At 38.6% G+C, this 15,776-nt stretch overlaps 1 pseudogene; it reads left to right on the top strand.

Annotated features, from left to right (window-relative positions):
* The first annotated feature begins 746 nt into the window (after window positions 1-746).
* Window positions 747-1,212, top strand: LOC138071372 (ubiquitin-conjugating enzyme E2 variant 1 pseudogene; annotated as a pseudogene).
* Window positions 1,213-15,776: the final 14,564 nt, after the last annotated feature.

Raw genomic sequence — 15,776 nt, 5'->3', positions numbered from 1 at the left:
GTATGATATTTTCAACCTGCCAAAAGAGATTGCTGGAGCCTGCAGCCTTGCTACTCTGGTCTAAATGCTTCAGACTGGCTTCAGAAGACCCAAATTTCTTTGGTAGATGATATTGTGTTGATTCTATGGGACAGGCCACAACCATCATTCACTTGACCCCATGCCCACTCCTAACTCATCTGATAGCTTTTTGTCAATACTGGGTAACTATGTGTCACAGAGAGAGAGTGAGGAACTGGAACTAAGTGTTTTTACAAGATGTAAAATTCAGTCTAAAACAAATAATGGGTTAAAAGTTGAAGGAGGCAATGTGTTATAAGTGAGAAATTTATAGCTATCCATAAAGAGCAGTGGGCCAGAAACTGAGTAGATACAGAAATAAAAACCTGGTGAGCATATATACCAATGCTTATGGGAAAAAAAAAAAAAAGAGAGAGAGAGAGAGAGAGAGCCAAAGCCTAAGCAGGTAACAAAAGTCTGATGTAGTCAAATGCCAAATGACAGCATGGCTGGTAAAGCTCTGTGTCAGCAATTCAAGCCAAGAGATCCACCATAATAAAAAGTATAGGACAAGGTGGACAGGAAACAGACATGAGTCTCTGACCACCAAAGAAATCAAGCAGATCTGATCCAAGCAGATACTTGCTGCTAGGAAAAGAATCATTCCAAAGCACAATCTAGGTGCTGGCCTTTGAGTGACAATGATGCAAGATGGCAGCCACCATGGGCCCTGATGATTAATATACACCCTTAAAATAGATTGTGAACCTAAATACCAAGAAGAACACACTTTTGTAAGATTTGTAACGAAAACTAATATGAATGGAGTTAATAGTTCTGATGGAGTGGTGGACTCAAGAGCCCTATCAGTACTAGCAAAATGGCAGAATCTATATAGCATAAAAGTTTTCCTGCAAGAGCTTCAGCATCTAATGATGTCTAAAGTGTTAGTCACTCAGTCTTGTCGAACTTTGCAACCCCATGGATTATAGCCCACCAGGCTCCTCAGTGCATGGGATTCACCAGGCAAGAATACTGGAATGGGTTGCCATTCCCTGTTCCAGGGGATCTTGCTGACCCAGGGATCGAACCCAGGTCTCCTACATTTCCAGAAGATTCTTTACCATCTGAGCCACCAAGGGAGCCCCAATGATGTCTAAAGAAAATATGAAACTCCCTCAGCTACCTGAAGGAAAGTGTGATAGCAATTAATCAAAAAGAAAAACCATAATCCCTCTCAAGCTCCCTCCATTAGATTTAAGCGTCTTCATTTTCCACAGTAGTAAATTTTCTAGATATGTCTTGTAGACTTCAAAGTACTAGAAAGGAAGCTCCCATTCAAAGTTTATCTTAAGATAGTGTAAATGATACTAATTTTTTGTCCATTTTAGATATATGAGTTGTGTTATAACAACAACAAAATAGCACATTCAAGCAAGTAGATGTGTGAGGCCATCTGACTAATCTGGGGAGTTAAATTTAACTGGCAGTTAAAGATAAAGACTGACTAGCTACCCATGTCAAGAAGGTTGTGGCACGCTGGTTGCAGAAGCCAGTCTCACAATACAGTGAGCCTCAGAAAGAAAGGATAATATGACCACATTCTCTTCTAACTTTCAAGGGGTGATCCCATCAACAAATAGAAAAGTAGGTACACTAGTCTCAAAGGCCAGATTCCCCTCAAAGTTTTCATAAATTTGTGGGAATAATTGACACTGGTCCTCACTTGGGTGAGATAGTTTTGTTAAAGATCAAAGAGGGGAATTCCTCTGGTGGTCCAGTGGCAAAGGTTTGATCCCTGGTCATGTAACAAAGATCCCACATGCTGCAGGGCAACTAGAGAGCTTGTGCACTGCAATGAAGACCCAGCACAGTCAAAATTAAAGCAAAATTTAAAATAAAATTAAAAAAAAAAACATTAATGAGGAGCTAGCTAGGCAAGATAGGTCACAGCCTAAGAGATAGCAGCAGCTCTCAGACCAGGAATGGCAATCTGTCTGCAAGGTTGCACCCACTTCTTACTCTCAGGTTTATGTCATATATTGCTACCTAATCTCAACACTCCTTTTAGATAAGCCTAAGAATCCTACTCAACACAAAGCCCTCGATAGCCACTATTAATTGATTAATCAATGTTTTACACATAAGATTAAATATATTCTCCATTTACATTACAATGAATTGTTAGAGCAACTATAGTCCCAGACTTCATGAAGCCTCAGAGAACTTATTCTGTGTTGACTTTACAATTCCAATTTTCAATGTCACTGTACAGTCCACCAATGCTACCCAAGGCCCTGGGATTAAGGACAAAATCATTTTATGCCTTGTAAGCCTGCTACATAAATTCACAGTGATTGACAGAGCCTACCCAACCATGCCTCTGCCTTGCATTTTGTGGTTAACCCCTCATGACCCGTAACAATGACCTTAATGTAATGTAACACAGAGCCAACACCACTGCCCTGTTGACCCAGGCAGCGTGGATAGAGTCTTAAAGTAGTCTTACATTTTCTAATAAGTCTAAAGCATAAGAAGAACCTATTTTTTCCCACCTTTAATTTTGATGAACCTTGATAATATTTTCCAGTTTAAACTAAAAGCAGACAGGTCCTCAGAAAGAAGTCATATCATTTTTTTTTAATCTAAGGGGGAAAAAAAAGTTATGAATTTTAGTATTCAAAAGCAAGTTTTAAAAGGCAATACTTTCATTAAGAACTATTTGCATCTATAAATGTAAACAGTTTTACTTAAGGAAAAGGAACTTCTGTATCAAAGACTCAGAGCTAGTGTTTCATTTTGTTATTTTGCTTTTAAACAAAGTCCTGAGAGAGAGAGAGAGAGTGTTAGCCGCTCAGTTGTGTCCGACTCTTTGTGACCCCATGGACTATAGCCTACAGGGCTCCTCGGTCCATGGAATTCTCCAGGCAAGAATACTGGAGTAGGTAGCCATTTCTTTCTCCAGGGGATCTTCCCGACCCAAGGATAGAATCTAAGTCTCCTGCATTGTAGGTGGATTCTTTACCGTCTGAGCCACCAGGGAAGACCAAACAAAGTCTTCCTACTTCTCAAATAGATCCTGAGTGCTAGAAGATTCTCTTTAAAAGTCAGTGGTCCTTTTACAATGATGTGTTAGTTTCAGACAAATCATCGATACTCCAATAATATTTTTTTAAAAAGCTAATGGGCCTTATAGATTTAACTCTGTACTAGATTATGATTAAAATATTTTCTAAAAAGTATATCAAAAATTAACTAAAGCCTATTCAATTATAAAAGAATTTTAATGCTGTTTTAAATTTCTAGACTGACTGTAACAGCAATTTAAAAAATCATATAATCTGAAAATCAAGAACTTACATAATTTTTTATTAAGACTTTATGGGGGAGTTTTCTTCTGGGCTCTCTATTCTGTTCTATCAGTCTATGTTTCTATTTTTATGCCACTGTTATGCTGTTTTTATTGCTACAGCTCTGAGTATATTTTTAAACCAAGGAGTATGATTCCTCTAGCTTTGCTCTTCTTTTTCAGGATTGCTTTGGCTATTTTTGGGGCTTCGCTGATAGCTCAATTGGTAAAGAATCCATCTGTAATGCGGGAGACCTGGGTTTGATCCCTGGGTTGGGAAGATCCCCTGGAGAAGCGGAAGGCTACCCACTCCAGGATTCTGGCCTGCAGAATTCCAAGATCCACTGGGAAGGGATAGACTAATACTGCAGTATTACTGGGCTTCCCTTGTGGCTCAGCTCGTGAAGAATCTGCCTGCAATATGAGAGACCTGGGTTCGATCCCTAGGTTGGGAGGATCCCCTGCAGAATGGAAAGGCTACCCACTCCAGTATTCTGGCCTGGATCACAAAGAGTTGGACATGACTGAGTGACTTTCACTTCACTTTGGCTATTCTGAGTTTTTTGTGGTTCTGTATATATTTTAGAATTGCTTTTTCTTTCTGTGAAAAATGCCATTGGAATTTTGATAGAAATTGAATTGAATCTATAGATGCAGTTAACTAATATTTGACAAGGGGCATAAGAATACTCAATGTGAAAAGTATAATCTCTTCAATATCAGTTAAGAGAACTGGGTAATCACATGTAAGATAATTAAATCGGACCTGTATCACATACCTCTCACAAAAATTAACTCAAACCAGATTAAAAATTGAAACATATAACATGAAGCCATAAAACCTCTAGGAAAAAAACATAAAGAAAAAGCACTGTGACAACTGGCCTTGGTGATGATTCTTTTTTGATATAAAACCAAAAGCACAAGCAACAAAAACAAAACAAGTAAGGGAGAAAAACATCAAAAAATCTTCTGCAGAGCAAAATAAACAGTCAACAAAATGGAAAAAGTAACCTAGAGAGTAAGATAAAATATTTGAAACCATATATATCTGAAAAGGAGTTAATGTACAAAATATTTATAAAACTAATCCAGTTGATAATTTAAAAATACAATTAAAGATGGGCAGAGAAACAGAATAGACATTTCTCCAAAGAAGACCTACAAATGCCTAAGGCATACATGATAACATGTTCAATGCCACTAATCATTAGTTCAGTTCAGTTGCTCAGTCTTGTCCAACTCTTTGCGACCCCATGAATCACAGCACGCCAGGCCTCCCTGTCCATCACCAACTCCCAGAGTTCACTCAGATTCACGTCCATCGAGTCAGTGATGCCATCCAGCCATCTCATCCTCTGTCGTTCCCTTCTCCTCTTGCCCCCAATCCCTCCCAGCATCAGAGTCTTTTCCAATGAGTCAATTCTTCACATGAGGTGGCCAAAGTACTGGAGTTTCAGCTTTAGCATCATTCCTTCCAAAGAAATCCCAGGGCTGATCTCCTTCAGAATGGACTGGTTGGATCTCCTTGCAGTCCAAGGGACTCTCAAGAGTCTTCTCCAACACCACAGTTCAAAAGCATCAATTCTTTGGTGCTCAGCCTTCTTCACAGTCCAACTCTCACATCCAAACATGACCACAGGAAAAACCATAGCCTTGACTAGACGGACCTCAAAACTACAATGAACTATCACCTCATACTCATTAAAATGGCTATCAACAAGAAGACTAAAGATAACATGTGTTGGTAAGGATGTGGAGAAAACAGCATATAGATGGGGAAACAATGGAAACAGTGACAGACTTTGCTTTTTGGGGCTCCAAAATCACTGCAGATGGTGATTGCAGCCATGAAATTAAAAGACGCTTACTCCTTGGGAGAAAAGTTATGACCAACTTAGACAGCATGTTAAAAAGCAGGGACATTACTTTGCCAACAAAGGTCCATCTAGTCAAGGCTATGGTTTTTTCAGTAGTCAGGTATGGATGTCAGAGTTGGACTATAAAGAAAGCTGAGTGCCAAAGAATTGATACTTTTGAGCTGTGGTGTTGGAGAAGACTCTTGAGAGTCCCTTGGACAGCAAGGAGATTCAACCAATCCATCCTAAAGGAAATCAGTCCTAGGTGTTCATTGGAAGGACTGATGCTGAAGCTGAAACTCCAATACTCTGGCCACCTGATGCAAAGAACTGATTCATTGTAAAAGACCCTGATGCTGGGAAAGATTGAAGGCGGGAGGAGAAGGGGACGACAGAGGATGAGATGGTTAGATGGCATCACCGACTCAACGGACATGAATTTGGGTAGCCTCTGGGAGTTGGTGATGGACAGGGAGGCCTGGCATGCTGCAGTCTATGGGGTCACAAAGAGTCGGACATGACTGAGCAACTGAACTGAACTGATACATTTTTGGTGTGAATGAAATTTGGTACAGTCACTATGGAAAACAGTATGGAAGTTCCTCAAACAATTAAAAAATAGAACTACCAGCAATTCCACTTCTGGTTATATATACAAAGAAAATGAAAACAGAATATCAAGAGATATCCACATATCTATGTTTGAAGTGAAGTGAAGTGAAAGTCTCTCTGTCATGTCTGACTCTTTGCGATCCCATGTATTGTACAGTCCATGGAATTCTCCAGCCCAGACTACTGGAGTCGGTAGCCTTTTCCTCCTCCAGGGGATCTTCCCAACCCAAGGATCGAACCCAGGTCTCCCACATTGCAGGTGGATTTTTTACCAGGGAAGCCCATATCTGAGTTTACTGCAGTATTATTAACAATATCCAAGATAAGGAAACAACTTAAGTGCCTATCAGTGGATGAATAGATAAAAAGATGTGATTTACATGTACACAATTAAATATTATTCAACCATGAGAAAGAAGGAAATCTCTCCATCTGTGATAGCATGATGGAACTTGAGGGCATTATGCTAAGTGACATAACTGAGAAAGAAAAAGAGAAATACTGTGTGATCTCTTTCATATGTAGAGTCTAAAACAGTCAGGCTCATAGAAACAGAGGGTAGAATGGAGGTTACCAGGGCCTGAAGGTGAGGGAATTAAGGAGATATTGGTCAAATGGTACAGACTTGCAGTTAGATGAGGAATAAGTTTTGGAGATCTAATGCAGAACATTGAAATTATGGTTAGCAATATTGTATTATAAACCTTAAATGACTAGATACTAAATGCTCTAACCACAAAATGAAGTAATATTTATGTGACATAATGGAGGTATTGGCTAACACTAAGGTGGTATAAATGTGTCATATCAACATACTATAAGCTTAAACTTACACAATGTTATAGGTTAATTATATCTCAATTTAAAAAATACTTCTTTGTTTTAAAGCAATTTTAGGTTCACAGCAAAACTGGGGGGAGGGCACGTGTATACACACACACACATACACACACACAAAGACGTTATATATTCCCTGACCTCACAACTGCATAGCCTCCCCCAATATCAACACCCTGTCACCAGAGTGCTACATTTGTTACAACTGATGAACCTACATCAGTACACCCTTATCATTCAAAGTAAGGAACATTAGGGCTCACTCTTGGTGTTTTATAATTTGTGGACTTGGACCAAGTATCTATCTACTTGGACATGTATCTGTCATTATGGAATCATACTTAGTATATTCATGTCCTAAAATTCACCTAGGCTCCACCTATTCATCCCTCCTCCCCATCTCCCAGTCCCTGGCAGCTACTGATTTTTTAACTATCTCCATAGTTTTGCCTTTTCCAGAATGTCACAGTTAGAATTATATAGTATGTAGACTTTTCAGATTGGCTTCTTTCACTTAGTAATGTGCATTTAAAGTTCCTCCATGTCTTTTCATGGCTTCATTGCTCAGCTTTTTTAGTGCTGAATAATATTGTCAGTGTCTGGGTGTACCCCAGTTTATTTGCCCATTCTCCTACTGAAGGCCATCTTGGTTGTTTTCCCTTGTCCTTGTCTCTTTGTGTTAGTCACTCAGTCACGTCTGACTCTGCGACCCCCGGGACTGTAGCCCACCAGGCTCCTCTGTTCATGGGATTCTCCAGGCAAGAATACTGGAGTGGGTTGCATGCCCTCCTCCCGGGGATCTTCCGACCCAGGGATCAAAGCCAAGTCTCCCGAATTGCAGGCAGATTCTTTACTTTCTGAGCCATGAGTCTCAGAAGTTTTTTAAGTTTTACCAATTATAAATAAAGCTGACACAAACATCCATGTGCAGGTTTGCTTATTTTTATGTGGACTGAAATTTTCAGAACTTTTATCCTTATTTCAATAATTAAATTTAAAACTATCACAATTTAGACTTTTGAAAGTTAAATTCCTCTATTAAACCTTCTATTCTAGAAAAAATATGGAGCTAAGATTTTCCAGATTTAGATGTTTAGTAACCTCAGCTATTCAAAGCAAATAAGAATCCCAAAATAAGAGAAAGTATGAAATAGCTAAGAAGTAAGAAGTGCATAGTTCATAGGTCTTGTCAATAATGTTTTCACTGGCCAGAGAAAAGGGGTAAAATTTTACACAACACCCCCCCACCCCTCCCAGGGAAAAGGAATAGTTTATCAATTAGCTTAGATAGCAAAATCCAGCCCCACTGCAGCAAAACAGAGAAGAATAGGAAGGGAGGAGAGAGATCAGTGAAAAACAATGGAAAGAATATCAAAGAGGAAAGAAGATCCATGTTATAAAACACGAGAATAGCAACAGAACTCTGACATCTGGGAGCAGAGACAGCAGATCACAAGGAAGGAGACAAGAAGTGTGTACAAGTGACCTGGGGGCTTAAGGACAAAGGGGAAAGTCAGCCCTCACTAACAACTAAGAGAATCGGTGAGTCAGGGAGTGAGAAAGAGAGAGAGAGAAGAAGGGAGGGAGGCAGGAAGAGAAGGAGGAAGAGCAGAAAAAGAGGGGAGGATGAAGGGAGAAAGTAGAGAAGAGGAAAGAAGGGAGGGAAGGAGAGAGGAAGGAAAGAAAGAGGGAGGGAGGGAGGAAGGGAGAAAGGGAAGAAGAAAGAAGAAAAGAAAGAAGTGACTATAGGTTCACACTATACTCCAAACCTTAATAGTTTCTAAAGGTTTTTTTTTTTTTTTTTTTTAATATTTTTTAACCTCAGTTAACTTTGCCAATGTGAGCTTCTTTATCCCTACTAATTAGGTTTGTCATTTAAGCAGATTATTGAATCTGTAAGATATTACCTCAAAATAGCCACAGATATGAGAAAGTTACAAAAAACTCTTAGCTATTGATTATTGAAAAGATCAGCATAACATCAATAATTTAAGTATACAACTGGCCAGAAAAAATGTAGTCATATATGGTATCTGGTAATATTCATTATTCAACCTTTCTTTTTTTTTTTAATTTTTTTTTTAAATTTTAAAATCTTTAATTCTTACATGTGTTCCCAAACATGAACCCCCCTCCCACCTCCCTCCCCATAACATCTCAGTTAGCTTCCAAAGTAAAAGAATTGACATATACAAAAACCCTGAATTAATCTGATTCAAGAAAAACTCTTTACAAAAGCAGTGAAGCTTACAGTATATTTTAGTAAGATTTCCACTATAAGTAATCTTTTTTTAAAAAATGCTTGAGGGATAGATAAAAAATCACAAACTCAAGACAGTTAATAACCAGATCATGGAAGACAACTGAATAATTAGCCTACACAGAAAACCCCCAAATTGTCAAATGTTCTTTGAAGTAATGCTAATGGGTAAATATGGATAGCACTTTGTGGAGTTGTTGACTGATGTTAGCAACAGTACACTACAGTGTTTAAGCTTGAGGGTTCTGGAGCCAGACAGTCTGGGTCAAATTGTGGCTCTGCCACTTACTCAGCTCTTCTTTGGTTACCTCATACTAAGTTATGGCTTAAGAAAATTTTTTAATTGCTCAGTGCCTCAGTTTCTTCATCTGTAAAATGTAGATAAATATTACCTACTTCATAGAGTGGCTGAAGGAATATTTTTGTTGCTGTTAATTCTAGTATGTCAAGTAGGTCTTCATAGAACCATTCAACTTCAGCTTCTTCAGCATTAGTGGTTGAGGGATAGACTTGGATTACTGTGATATTGAGTAGTTTGCCTTGGAAATGAACAAAGATCATTCTTTCATTTTTTGCAGTTGCAAAAATGAGATGAGACAGAAAAAGGATTAGTACAGTGCCCAGCATATAGCAAACATTCAATAAATTTCAGCAATTTTTATCATAACACATCATTTGGGCAAGTCAAATAACCTGCCCACATTTAGTTTTTCCTGCTACCCACTGCCATTGTACCAATTTTCTTAAAACTAACCTGCTAAAAAGTTTGATGACACCCTGTTGTATATAACAAATAAAGTCTACATTTCTTGTCTTGAAATACAAGACAGTTAAGATTCTCCTACAACTTGGTAACTTTTACTAAGGTTTAAGGTTCTCCTACAACTTGGTAACTAATACTAATTATGTATTGGGCCACCCAAAACAGACGGGTGATGTTGGAGAGTTCTGACAAAATGTGGTCCCCTGGAGAAAGGAATGGCAAACCACTTCAGCATTCTTGCCTTGAGAACCCCATGAACAGTATGAAGAGACAAAAAGATATGACACTGAAAGATGAACTCCCCAGGTCAGTAGGTGCTCAATATGTTACTGGAGAAGAGTGGAGAAATAGCTCCAGGAAGAATGAAGATGCTGAGCCAAAGTGAAAACAACGCCCAATTGTGGATGTGACTGGTGATGGAAGTAAAGTTCGATGCTATAAAGAACAATATTGCATAGGAACCTGGAATGTTAGGCCCATGAATCAAGGTGAATTGGAAGTGGTCAAATAGGAGATGACAAGAGTGAACATCGACATTTAAGGAATTGATGAACTAAAACACTTGGGAATGGGCTAATTTAATTCAAATGACTATTATATCTACTACTGTGGGCAAGAATCCCTTAGAAGAAATGGAGTAGCCCTCATAGTCAACAAGAGTCCAAAATGCAATACTTGGGTGCAACTGCAAAAAATGAAAGAATGATCTTCGTTCATTTCCAAGGCAAACTACTCAATATCACAGTAATCCAAGTCTATCCCTCAACCACTAATGCTGAAGAAGCTGAAGTTGAATGGTTCTATGAAGACCTACTTGACCTACTAGAATTAACAGCAACAAAAAAATGTCCTTTTCATCATAGGGGACTGGAATGCAAAAGTAGGTAGTCAAGAGATACCTGGAGTAACAGACAAGTTTGGAGTACAAAATGAAGCAGGGCAAAGGCTAACAGAGTTTTGCCAAGAGAATGCACTGGTCATGGCAAACACACTCTTATGGGTCACAAAGAGTCGAACACGACTGAGCAACTGAACAACAACAAACTATGTATTAGTATTATCATCCCCATTTCATAGAGTAGGAAACTGAGGCTTATTCTGTTAAGAAAAAATATTGCCGTGTGAAACTGTCTTACAACTTTGCTCTGGCTTAGCAACCTATCACAAACCTTGAAGTTAAATGTGGACAGTAACTTTTTTTTTTGTCCCCAAATACTACTCTTTCCTTTCAGTCCACAGTAACTTCAAGTTATGGAGATGATGATGGAAAAAAGTCTAAAGATCCAAGTAATTCTTTTTTTAAAATTATTTTAATTGGAGAATAATTACATATTGCGATGGTTTTTGCCATACATCAACATGAAAGGGCCACAGGTATACATTTGCCCCCCCATCCTAAACCCCCTTCCCCCCTCCCTCCCCACCATCTATCCCTCTAGGTTGTCCCAGAGCACTGGCTTTGAGTGCCCTGCTTCATGTATCGAACTTGGACTGGTCATCTATTTTACATATAGTAATGTACATGTTTCAGTGCTATACTCTCAAATCATCCCACCCTCGCCTTCTCCCACTGAGTCCAAAATGTCTTTTCTTTACATCTGTGTCTCCTTTGCTGCTCTGCATGTAGGATCATTGATACTGTCTTTCTAAATTCCATAAATATGCATTAATATACAGTATTTGTCTTTCTCTTTCAGACTTACTTCACTCTGTATAATAGGCTTCAGGTTCATCCACCTCATTAGAACTGACTCAAATGCATTCCTATAGCTGAATAATATTCCATTGTGTATATGTACCACAACTTCCTTATTCATTCATCTGCCAATGGACATCTAGATTGCGTCCATGTCCTAGCTCTTGTAAATAGTGGTACAATGAACATTGGAGTACATGTGTCTTCTTCAATTTTGGTTTCCTCAGGGTATATGCCAAGGAGTGGGATTGCTGGGTCATATAGAATTTCTATCTCCAGTTTTTTAAGTAATTTCCACACTGTTCCCCATAGTGACTGTACCACTTTGCGTTCCCACCAACAGTTTCTCCACCCCCTCTCCAACATCTGTTGTTTGTAGACTTTTTGATGATGGCCATTCTGACCGGTATGAGATTATACTTCATTGTGGTTTTGATTTGCATTTCTCTAACAATGTGTGATGTTGAGCATCTTTTCATGTGTTTATTAGCTATCTCTATGTCTCCTTTGGAGAAATATCTGTTTTCATCTTTTTCTCACTTTTTGATTCAGTTCAGTTCAATTCAGTCAGTCGCTCAGTCGTGTCCGACTCTGATTAGGTTGTTCATTTTTCTAGTATTGAGCTGCATGAGCTGCTTGTATATTTTGGAGATTAATTCTTTGTCAGTTGTTTCATTTGCTATTATTTTCTCCCATTCTGAGGGCTGTCTTGTCACCTTGCTTATAGTTTCCTTCATGTGCAAAAGCTTTTAAGTTTAATTAGGTCTCTTTTTTAATTTTTTGTTTTTATTTCCTACTTTGGGATGTGGGTCATAGAGGATCTTGCTGTGATTTATGTCAAAGACCCAAGTAATTCTATATTTTCTATTATCTGTTTTCTTTGGTGGGAAGCAGGAAAATTTTTTCAAAATGGATCATGAACTTAAATGTATACCCTAAAACTTTGAGAAAAAAAAATAAAGGTCAAAATGTTTGGGTTCTAGGGATAGACAGACTTCTCAGAATTGACATCAGCTTTATGCTTCTATATATTTATTAAGATAAAGAAAGAGAACAATTTGAGGTCAAGAAGGCAGAGTGTGTGGCAAGGAAATGGAAAGGGAGACTGGATAAAAACAAAAAGGAAAAGGAGGAAGGAGAAAGGGAAGGGGGGAAATGCTTCAATAATTGTCTGATCTACATTTTCTCTCTCTCTCTCTTTTTTAGTAAGAAACAGGCAAATCGAAACAAGTGTGGACCCATAACAGTACCTTTCACAAGAGGGCACTGGTACACAGGATGACAAGATTAATATGAGTGAATGTACCTCAGAGAAACAGAAAAAAGGTAATCTCCTCGCTGTCTGGTGCTTGCTAGGGAAGGATTCTGTTTATGCTCCAGGGCACTTGAAGACTAAAAAGCCTTATTTGTCACTATAGAGATGAAGGCCAGATATTTTTAGCCACAGCCCCCCCCCCAAAAAAAAAACCTATAAATACTGCATCACCCAAAAAGTTGAGCACCCTAAACTATTAGGTGAAATGGCTGATATTTTTAAACAATTTAACAAAACCATTTCTTTCATTTCTATTTTTTACATGAGGCAAGAGTTTCACAGATACCTAAGCAAACCCATGAAAATTGTATTCATTGCTAGAGCTAATTGAGGTCCTTTCTGAGAATTTTTTTAACAGATAATAGGCCTGTAAAAACTATTCATGCTTGTTTTCTTAACCCTGTTCCTTCCTGATGCTGGAAGGCTGCTGGAGAGACCATCAGCTGGGTCTGAGTGAGATTCTAAACTGGTCAACAACTCTGATGGAAAACAAACACCACACCTAAGTTGCAAAACTCTCAAAAACATAATTCTGCCCATGAAACTTCAAATGATCTTAACAGAAAGAAGGGAAGATTGTAGTGCCTAAATGAGCTAAGCAACGCCTTCCACAAATAGCTCTCTGATGAATTTCTTTCGAAGGCCATTTTCTAAATGGGAAGAAAGGAGAGGCCACTTACACATTTGAGGTACCAATAATATTCTGCAAAATACAGTTTCCCTCCATGAGTACCATGTGATTATACATTTCCAGTTAGTAAGACGAATCCAGGGATTCACTAAGCCAAGCAAAGGGTAAAATGTTTGTCTCACAGGAAATAGACATAATAAAGAACAGTGGAGACAGGATTTAACAATTTTCATAGTGCTTTCATCCATATTATTTAATTTGACCCACATGAGAAGCCTTAAGGAAGAAATTATTAATTTTTCCATTTTATAAAAGAGAAAAAGAGAGGTAAGAAAAAATAATTGACCTGAGTCACAATGCTCACAGATGGTGGCCCAGGAACTAGAAGCCATGGCTTCTTTTATTTCTGCCTCCTTTTTTTTCCAGGTAAATGCACAATAAATATTTACTGATTACTGCTGACTTGATTCCTCCAAAAATATTTTTTCTTTTTTTTTTTACTTGAAGGATAATTGCTTTACAGAATTCTGTGGTTTTCTGTCATACATGAACAAGAATTAGCCATGGGTAAACCCATGTCTCCTCCCTCCCGAGCCTCCCTCCAAGCTCGCTTCCCATCCTACCCTTCTAGACTGTTACAGAGCCCCGTTTGGGTTCCCTGAGTCATAGAGCAAATTCCTGTTGGCTATCTATTTTGCATATGGTATTGTAAATTTTCATGTTACTCTCTCCATACACCTCACCCTCTCCCTCCTCCCCTCCCCCCGTGTCTATAGGTCTGTTCTCTATGTCTGTTTTTCCACTGCTGCCCTCAAAATTGATTCATCAGTACCATCTTTTTAGATTCCATATGTATGGATGTGAGAGTTGGACTGTGAAGAAGGCTGAGCACTGAAGAATTGATGCTTTTGAACTCTGGTGTTGGAGAAGACTCTTGAGAGTCCCTTGGACTGCAAGGAGATCCAACCAGTCCATTCTGAAGGAGATCAGCCCTGGGATTTCTTTGGAAGGAATGATGCTAAAGCTGAAACTCCAGTACTTTGGCCACCTCATGCAAAGAGTTGACTCATTGGAAAAGACTCTGATGCTGGGAGGGATTGGGGGCAGGAGGAGAAGGGGACGACAGAGGATGAGATGGCTGAATGGCATCATCGACTCGATGGACGTGAGTCTGAGTGAACTCCGGGAGATGGTGATGGATAGGGAGGCCTGGGGTGCTGCGATTCATGGGGTTGCAAAAATGTATGCATCAGTATACAATATTTATATTTCTCTTTCTGACTTACTTCATTCTGTATAATAGGCTCTAGGTTCATCCATCTCATTAGAACTGACTCAAATGTGTTCCTTTTTATGGCTGAGTAGTATTCCACTGTACATATAGTATCATAGTTTCTTTATCCGTTTATCTGTCAATGGACATCCAGGTTGTTTCCATGTTCTATCTATTGTAAATAGGCTGCAATGAATATTGTGTCTTTTTCAATTTTGGTTTTCTCAGGGTAAATTCCTAGGAGTGGGATTGCTGGGTCATATGGCAGTTCTATTTCCAGTTTTTAAAGTAATCTTCACAGTGTTCTCCATAGTGGCTGTAGCAGTTTTCATTCCCATCAACAGTGTAAGAGGGTACTCTTTGCTCCACAGTCTCTCCAGCATTTATTGTTTGTAGACTTTTTGATGATGGCTGTTCTGACTGGTGTGAAGTGGTATCTCAATGCAGTTTTGATGTGCATTTTTCTAACAATGAGCGATGTTGAGCATATTTTCATGTGTTTGTTATTTTGTATATTTTCATCTGTCTGTCTTTGGAGAAATGTCTTCTTTTGTCTTTTCCCCATTTTTTGATTGGGTTGTTTGTTTTTCTGGTACTGACTTGTATGAGCTGCTTGTATATTTTGGAAATTAATCCTTTGTCAGTTGTTTCATTTGCTATTATTTTCTTCTATCCTGAGGGCTGTCTTTTAACCTTGTTTTTAGTTTCCTTCGCTGTGCAAAAGCTTTTAAGTTTAATTAGGTCCCACTTGTTAATTTTTTTTTTTTTAATTTCCATTACTGTAGGAGGTGGGCCATAGAGGATCTTGCTTTATGTCATTGAATGTTCTGCCTATGTTTTCCTCTAAGAGTTTTATAGTTTCTGGTCTTACATTTAGGTCTTTAATCCATTTTGACTTTATCTTTGTGTATGGCATTAGGAAGTGTTCTAATTTCATTCTTTTGCACGTAGCTGTCCAGTTATCCCAGCACCACTTATTGAAGAGGCTATCTTTGCCCCATTGTATATTCTTGCCTCCTTTTTAAAAATAAGGAACCCATAGGTACATGGGTTTATCTTTGGGCTCTCTATCTTGTTCCATTGGTCTATATTTCTGTTTTTGTGCCAGTACCATACTATCTTGATGACTGTAGCTTTGTAGTATAATCTGAAGTCAGGAAGCTTGATTTCTCCAGCTCCAT

The sequence above is a fragment of the Capricornis sumatraensis genome, chromosome X, assembly GCF_032405125.1.
Source record: "Capricornis sumatraensis isolate serow.1 chromosome X, serow.2, whole genome shotgun sequence".
Taxonomy (NCBI): Eukaryota; Metazoa; Chordata; class Mammalia; order Artiodactyla; family Bovidae; genus Capricornis; species Capricornis sumatraensis.
Note: the sequence above shows the minus strand (reverse complement) of the source record. Positions and strands in the feature narration are given on the sequence as shown.